The sequence below is a fragment of the Bos indicus x Bos taurus genome, chromosome 7 (assembly GCF_003369695.1).
Source record: "Bos indicus x Bos taurus breed Angus x Brahman F1 hybrid chromosome 7, Bos_hybrid_MaternalHap_v2.0, whole genome shotgun sequence".
NCBI classification, from domain to species: Eukaryota; Metazoa; Chordata; class Mammalia; order Artiodactyla; family Bovidae; genus Bos; species Bos indicus x Bos taurus.
In genome coordinates, this window is record NC_040082.1 from 70,037,299 (window position 1) to 70,046,495 (window position 9,197).

Genomic DNA, 9,197 nt, shown 5'->3' on the forward strand with positions numbered 1-9,197 from the left:
CTAGTCAAGATTATGGTTTTTCCAGTAGTCATGTATGGATGTGAGAGTTGGACTATAAAGAAAGCTGAGCACTGAAGAACTGATGCTTTTGAACCGTGGTGTTGGAGAAGACTCTTAAGAGTCCTTTGTATTGCAAGGAGGTCCAACCAGTCCATCCTAAAGATCAGTCCTAAATATTCACTGGAAAGACTGATGTTGAAGCTGAAACTCTAATACTTTGGCCACCTGATGCAAAGAACTGACTCATTTGAAAAGACCCTGATGCTGGGAAAGATTGAAGGCGAGAGGACAAGGCCACGACAGAGGATGAGATGGTTGGATGACATCATCGCCTCAACAGACACGAGTTTGAGTAAACTCCGGGTGTTGGTGATGGACAAGGAGGCTTAATGTGCTGCAGTGCATGGGGTTGCAAAGAGTCAGATGCGACTGAGCAACTGAACTGAACTGAACTGAGGCTTCATTCAGCCTCCTTACCTTCCCTGAGTTCAAAAGGGCAGATCCAAGCATTTGCTAATCTGGAAAAGGAGGGAATGCAGAAACAAGGGAGGAGTGGTCAAGAAACAATAGTGCAGCCTTGGGACATTGTCTTGGTTCCCCCTCAAGAAATATAATAACAATTTCTTTAAGTTCTGCTGGAACTAAAGCCCTACCCTGCTGGAAGATGGTAACTTCCTGCTGAGTAAAAGATCTCTGGAGCACTGCCCTGTTATCTCACTATCAACCAATCAGAAGAAAGTCACACATCACCTCACATTGTGCCTATAAAAATTTTCCTTCCTAAACCATAGGGGAATTCAACGTTTTTAAGCCTGGGCCACCTATTCTCTTTGCCTGGCCCTTTAGTAAATCTTTCTTTGCTCCAAACTTTAATGTTTATTTTTATTTGGCCTCACTGTGCATCAGGCACATAAACTTTCAGTTCAGTTCAGTCACTCAGTCGTGTCCAACTCTTTGTGACCCCTGGACTGCAGCCAGGCTTCCCTATCACCAACTCGTGGAGCTTGCTCAAACTCATGTCCACCGAGTTGGTGATGCCATCCAACCATTTCATCCTCTGTCATCCCATTCTCCCCTTGCCTTCAATCTTTCCCAGCATCAGGGTTTTTTCCAATGAGTCAGTTCTTTCCATCAGGTGGCCAAAGTATTGAAAGGTTGTTGTTGAATCACGCGAAGACACCAGGATTCTTGGCCCCCAGAGGAGAAGAATTCAATCCGGGGCCAGAGACGAGGCTTGATCACTCAGAGCTTTTGTGTAATAGAGTTTTATTAAAGTATAAAGGAGATAGAGAAAGCTTCTGACATAGGCATCAGAAGGGGGCAGAAAGAATACCCGCTTGCTAGTGTTAACACTGAGGTTATATAATCCAAAGAATGTCTGGAGGTTGTAAAGACCTCATCAGACCTACTCCCATAATTTACATTTTAAGATAACACTGTCCTCAGGCAAGATACACCCTTGTAAAGACCAGGTCTACTCCCATAATTTACATTTTAAGATAACAGAAGGTTGAATCCAAAGACTGTCCTTAGGCAGGATACATTATTGTTATATAATCCTAAGGAATGTGGAGAAAGAAAAAGTTTGTCCTTTCTTCCTCCTTGAGAATTCCAGACCCTTCTCTCCTTGGGGACCCCTAGACTCCCTATCAACCTGCCTAGGAAATAACTCTCATTCCCCCCTTTTCTTTTAGGAGAATTATGTTGCCTAGGGAAAAGGGGCATCGTTCTCGGTCCATAACTACTTCCGAGCTGACAAGGGGCGTTGTCCCTATTTGTCCTTTCTTCCTCCTTGAGAATTCCAGACCCTTCTCTCCTTGGGGACCCCTAGACTCCCTATCAACCTGCCTAGAAAATAACTCTCATTCCCCCCTTTTCTTTTAGGAGAATTATGTTGCCTAGGGAAAAGGGGCATCGTTCTCGGTCCATAACTACTTCCGAGCTGACAAGGGGCGTTGTCCCTAAATTGGTGAGGCAACATATTCTCCTAATCCTCATATTGAGGATATCTGATCCAGGGGCCCCAAAGAGTAGTTGGAGGAAGCTACAGCAGTAGCAGGAATTTGAGCAACCATTTGTAACTTAAAAGCTTTCATGTGGCTAGAAACAAATCCAGTTATACAGTTACAGATGCAGGGTGCAGACAGCAAGAACAAAACAATCAGAATCAAAATTAAAAGTCACATTGTGTCCACAGTTAAAGTGCAACGTGTTGCATCTGTCCATTTTATGGTTGGTAGATGTCATCAGATGAAGAAGAGGCATTGCATGTGATTGTTGTCGAAGGTATTCACAGACTTGGAGAAAGTCTTTTCCTTGAAGTGGAGATGTCTACCTCTGGAAGCCTTCCACTGATGAAGAGGGGAGTGCTCCACAGACCCAGCAGTTAGACCAATTGTGGAATGCAGCATAGGAGTGAGCCCAGGACAGGAAGGCATTGTCTTGAGGCTCAAACAGCAGACTCAGGATTTTTGGAGTCAGCAGAAGTAGACTCACATAGATTATCAGGCTCATCCGCTGCCCTTTGCTTAACTCTAGAGCTCGGGTCAGAGCCACAAGCTCCGCTAACTGAGCACTGGTTCCCTGGGGGAGAGATTTTGCTTCCAAAACCTGTTCAGCAGTCACCACGGCGTAACCTGCTTTACGGTTTCCATCCTGAACAAAAGAACTGCCATCTGTAAATATTTCCATGTCAGGATTGTCTAATGGGGTATCTTTTAGATCCTCCCAAGCTGCATAGTTTAAAGTTAGGAATTGAGAACAATCGTGATCAGGTGTTTCATTTTCCTTCTCTGGAAGGAAAGTGGCAGGATTTAAATTTCCACAAACTTTAAGCTTAGTTACTGGTCCTTCTAACAACAATGACTGATACTTAAGAAGCCTACTGTCTGTCATCCAAATATTAACCTTAGAATTTAAGATTCCACTCACATCGTGAGAAGTCAGTACAGTAAGGTTTCGTCCATTAATTATTTTTAAAGCTTCAGGTGCTAATAAAGCCGCTGCCCCAATTACTCTTAGGCAGTGGGGCCATCCACGTGAAACTACATCTAATTCTCTGCTTAGATAAGCACTAGGTTGCTGGTGAGGCCCTCGGGGTTATGTCAAAACTCCCAGTGCCACACCTTTTCTTTCAGTGACAAACAAATTAAATTCTGACCCTGTGGGCAAGCTCAGAGCTGGAGCTTGCAGGAGAGCAGTCTGAAGAACCTTAAAAGCCTTTTGAGTTTCTGGAGACCAAACAAGTTTGTCGGTTTGGGCCTGCTGAGTTTCAGCTAAAAGTTTATATAAAGGCCGGGCAAGTTCCCCGTAACCCGGAATCCAAATGCGACAGTGACCTGTGATTCCCCAAAATCCTCTCAATTGTCTTAAAGTCATAGGTAGGGGGTGATTTAGTATAGGTTTAATTCTCTCAGGGCCTATGGCCCTAGTCCCTTCTGATATGATTAGACCCAGATATCTAACCGATTGTTGACAAAGCTGAGCCTTTTCTCTTGATGTCTTGTAACCACAGCCTGACAGAAAGTTTAAGAAATCTTCTGAGGCTTGCGAATAAGCTTCCTCTGTCTCAGCACAGAGCAAAATATCATCTACATATTGTAACACCACCGCTTCAGAACTATTAAAGTTTTGTAGATCCCGTGACAAACTTTGTCCAAATAAGTGAGGACTGTCATGAAATCCCTGGGGCAAAACTGTCCAGGTTAACTGAAGCTGGCTGCGTAGGGTCTTCAAAGGCAAATAGAAATTGACTTTCTTCCACCAAAGGCACTGAATAGAAGGCATCCTTTAAATCAATTACTGAGAAATATTTGGCCCGTTCAGGAATTTCAGACAATAGAGTATAAGGATTAGGCACCACGGGGTGTAAAGGAACTACAGCCTCATTTATTATTCGTAAATCTTAAACTAGTCTCCATTTACCATTCAATTTCTTTATACCCAAAATAGGAGTGTTGCGAGGACTGTTACAGGGAAATTAATAGTCCCTGCTCCTTTAAATTTTCGATGATGGGTTTTAACCCTTCCTTAACTAGGTTTCAGTGGATACTGCTTCTTATGTGGAAGTACGTGTGGGTCTTTGAGCTTAACAACTACAGGAATAGCATTTTGTGCTCGACCCACACATTTTCCATCAGCCCATATTCTAGGTTTTACATTTTGTTCAACTAAAGAAAGGAAGGGCTCCATATTCATGAAAACAGAGGCATGGACCTTGCTCAGTATATCCCTTCCCAAAAGGGGTGAGGGAGATTCTGGCACGATCAGAAACCTGTGTGAAAACAGCACAGAATCCCAGTTGCAAGATAAAGAATAACTGAAATAATACCTTTTGGCTCGTCCAGACAGTCCCATTACGGAAGCGGATCGGGAAGAAAGTGGGCCAGGGGCTTCAGTAAGCACAGAATAAGTTGCCCCAGTATCTAAAAGGAAATCGACGGATTGGCCCCCCACAATTATTAATACCCGGGGTTCCTCAGGTGTAATTAGGATGGGAGCTTGTGTGGGGACCCCCGGGCACCTTCAGTCCTGATTGTCTTGAGAGTCCGACCCCGGAGACCTACGCCTCTGGGGGCAGTCTCTCTTCCAGTGTGGTCCTTTTCAGACCAGACATGGAGCCAGGGGCAGCTTAGATGCCTGAGGGCAATCCCACTTGAGGTGTCCCTCCTTTCCACAGTAATAGCAAGCCCATCCCTTTTCACCTAGGTCCCTCTGGGCATTTTTCTCAGGCTGTTTAAGAACGTTTTTCATAGCCATGGCGAAGGCTTCCGCCTTTTCCTTTGTCTTTTTTTGCCTTTCTTTTCCTCATATTCCCTACCATAAATAGACTGTCTGAGCCAGTTGTAACAGAGTATCTAAGACTGATTTGGTCCATACGCCTGTTTTAATAGCTTACGGCGGATATCTGGAGCCGACTGAGTGAGAAATCTATCCTTTAAGATCACTTTTCCCTCTTCACTTTTGGGATCAATCTCAGTGAATCTGCGAAGGCCTTCTCTCAGTCTATCTAGGAATTTACCAGGAGCTTCCTTCTCCTGTTCTATGTCTGCCAATTTGCCACAGTTTAAAGGCTTAGAACACGCCTGCCTAAGTCCTTCAAGAATACATCTAACAAAATGACTCTGTTTCCAGTTTTTTAAGGAATCTCCACACTGTTCTCCATAGTGGTTGTACTAGTTTGCATTCCCACCAACAGTGTAAGAGGGTTCCCTTTTGTCCACACCCTCTCCAGCATTTATTATTTGTAGACTTTTGGATCGCAGCCATTCTGACTGGTGTGAAATGGTACCTCATAGTGGTTTTGATTTGCATTTCTCTGATAATGAGTGATGTTGAGCATCTTTTCATGTGTTTGTTAGCCATCTGTATGTCTTCTTTGGAGAAATGTCTATTTAGTTCTTTGGCCCATTTTTTGATTGGGTCATTTATTTTTCTGGAGTTGAGCTGTAGGAGTTGCTTGTATATTTTTGAGATTAGTTGTTTGTCAGTTGCTTCATTTGCTATTGGACGACCCAGAGGGATGGTATGGGGAGGGAGGAGGGAGGAGGGTTCAGAATGGGGAACACATGTATACCTGTGGTGGATTCATTTTGATATTTGGCAAAACTAATACAATTATGTAAAGTTTAAAAATAAAATAAAATTTAAAAAAAAATGACTCTGATCCCATCTTCCTTTAGCTGTGTTGTAGTCCCAGTCTGGTTCTATAGTTGGGACTGCCTGATTCCCAGTGGGGAGGGCCGCTATCTCGTTCTCCTTCCCTACTGATTCATTACCAAGCCATTCATCTCCATAAGCAACCGCTTTTTCCAAAACTCGAGTCTTTGACTCAGGAGTCAGTGTATGTCCCAAGATATACATCACATCCTTCCAAGTGAGGTCATAAAGCAGAGTAACACCTTTAAAAGCTCTAATATATTTTTCTGGGTCCTCTAAATAGTCTCCCAGATCCTCCTTGATTCTTTGTATTTCTTGATAAGAGAAAGGCTTATTGACTCTCACAGACTGATTATTTCTCCCAGTGAGTGTTTCATAAAGAGGCAACAGCTTGTGTGACTGTTCCTCAGTCTCTCTGGCTGCTCTGTGCATATGATCCCAGGGATAGATTGGAGAAACCTGTTTTTTCTCTTCTCTTTGTCTCCTGTCCTCCATCTCATCTCTTACATCGATGGTCTGAGTTTCTACTGAAATCAGAGTAGTCTGAGGTCGTACTGAGACAGGAGTTGTTTGGACCTCCATGTGGGCAGTTTGAATCCCAATTTGGAGTCCCCAGTATGGGGGCAAAGTAAGAGGACAGGAGGGAGCTGAAGGTTTCACGCCAAATCTATACCCTTAAGACATAAGTCTGGCATATTTTGCAGAGAGAAAAAGGGCAACACATATGCTACATTTCCATTTCCCTTGTTCCTTACAGAACCGGTCTAATTGTAGAACAGTATTACACTTAAGAGACCCTCCAACTGGCCACCGTTCGCCTCCAATGGATACCGTGGCTATGCAGTATCACATAGGAAGACCAGGCGTGTCTTCTTTAAGCCCTGGGGATCAAATCTATCCCAGTTTTTCAGGATACAGTTCAAAGGAGTGAGGCTGGAATTGTTAGCTCCCATCTGTAAGAGAGAAAAAAAGCGACCAAGGCCATTTTTCTACCGGAGGCGTCCCTCCCTGCTCTAGATGGGGGTGTAGACAGACGTTACACCAAAAGCTTTTCCTTCCTGGTTGGACTTAGTCTGTCCCTTACCGACGCAGGCACCGTACTCGTCCCTCCGGTTCTACCACCGAGATGGGGTGGGGATGTACCAGGGGTAGACTTGATAGCATCCCTACTTGACATCCAGCTCTTCACCTTTAACCTTGCTTGCCTCTGATGTCACCCGGGGTGAGTCAGAGTAACCTTCCGGAATGCCTCCCAAGCTAAGACTACCGGGGGAAACATTCGTCACCTGAGTGCCTGTGCACGACCCTGAGTATTTCCTGACTACAATAAGACCTACACGAACATAAAACTGAGATGTTCTTTCCAAGCATCACCACACCAGTATAACAGCCTCCTCTGATCCACTAAGAGCTGGCGTTACCAAAGGAAAAAAACCATTGCAGTCCCAATCTGAGTAACCTGTAACCTCAGAGATGTTCTGGGAGCTAGAGCTCCATCTAGCTTCCGAACTTTGGATTCCTAGCGAGACTAGGCACTTTATTGGCTACCGATCCAAGTTTGGGACCTAAATCACAGTATACAATAACAGTATAGATCACAAGTCCCTTGAAAGTCTATGATCCGATAGATTAGGTTAGTACTTCTAATTCCCAAGGAGTTATGAAATGGTCAAAGAGACCGAAAAGTTTGACCGAGAAAGGAGAGTTCGGTCCACACGCTTTGCCCATTTCTGGTCGATTCCCGAAGGAGACATTGGGTGCCTCTTGGCATTGGCAGGTCGGTATAACGCCCCGACAGGTTTCTGCCATAAGCCCTATGAGATCACCGTGGAACCGCAGAGCAGGGCCCCTTACTTGCTTCACTCAGGGCATGCCATTCATTCACACAAGCACACGGTAGAGTTAGTAAAGCACAGCAGAAAAACGTGTTCGCTAAGAGAAGAAAGAACTAAAGCTCCAAGCATCCTTACCTTGTCCTGAAGGATCCCGGACGAGCCCCCAAGATGAAAGGTTGTTGTTGAATCACGCGAAGACACCAGGATTCTTGGCCCCCGGAGGAGAAGAATTCAATCCTGGGCCAGAGACGAGGCTTGATCACTCAGAGCTTTTGTGTAATAGAGTTTTATTAAAGTATAAAGGAGATAGAGAAAGCTTCTGACATAGGCATCAGAAGGGGGCAGAAAGAATACCCGCTTGCTAGTGTTAACACTGAGGTTATATAATCCAAAGAATGTCTGGAGGTTGTAAAGACCTCATCAGACCTACTCCCATAATTTACATTTTAAGATAACACTGTCCTCAGGCAAGATACACCCTTGTAAAGACCAGGTCTACTCCCATAATTAACATTTTAAAATAACAGAAGGTTGAATCCAAAGACTGTCCTTAGGCAGAACACATTATTGTTATATAGTCCTAAGGAATGTGGAGAAAGAAAAAGTTTGTCCTTTCTTCCTCCTTGAGAATTCCAGACCCTTCTCTCCTTGGGGACCCCTAGACACCCTACCAACCTGCCTAGGAAATGCCTCTCTCAGTATTGGAGCTTCAGCTTCAGCATCAATCCTTCCAATGAATACTCAGGACTGATTTCTTTTAGGATTCACTGGTTGGATCTCCTTGCAGTTCAAAGGACTCTCAAGAATCTTCCCCAACACTACGGTTCAAAAGCATCAATTCTTTGGGTACTCAGCCTTTTTTTTTTTTTGCTCGGACTACTTTATGGTCCAACTATCACATCCATACATGACTACTGGAAAAACCATAGCTTTGACTAGACGGACCTTTGTCAGCAAAGTAATGTCTCTGCTTTTTAATATATTGTCTAGGTTGGCCATGGCTTTTCTCCCAAGGAGCAAGCATCTTTTAATTTCATGGCTGCAGCCACCATCTGCAGGGATATTGGAGTCCAAAAAAATAAAGTCTGTCACTGTTTCCATTGTTTCCCCATCTATTTGCCATGAAGTGATGGGACCAGATGCCATGATCTTTGTTTTCTGAATGTTGAGTTTTACACCAACTTTTTCATTCTCTTTCACTTTCATCAAGAGGTTTTTTTAGTTCTTCCTCACTTTTTGCCATTAGAGTGGTGTCTTCTGCATATCTGAGGTTATTGATATTTCTCCCAGGAATCTTGATTCCAGCTTGTGCTTCATCCAGCCCAGCATTTCACATGATGTACTCTGCATAGAAGTTAAAGAAGCAGAGTAAAAATATTCCATCTTGATGTTCTCCTTTCCTGATTTGGAACCAGTCTGTTGTTCTATGTGCAGTTCTAACTGTTGCTTCCTAACCTGCATACAGATTTCTCAGGAAGCAGGTCAGGTGGTCTGGTCTTCCCATCTCATGAAGAATTTTCCACAGTGTTGTGATCCACACAGTCAAAGGCTTTGGCATTGTCAATAAAACAGAAGTAAATGTTTTTCTGGAACTCTCTTGCTTTTTCGATGATCCAGCAGATACTGGCAATTTGACTTCTGGTTCCTCTGCCTTTTCTAAATCCAGCTTGACTATCTGGAAGTTCATGGTTCACATACTGTTGA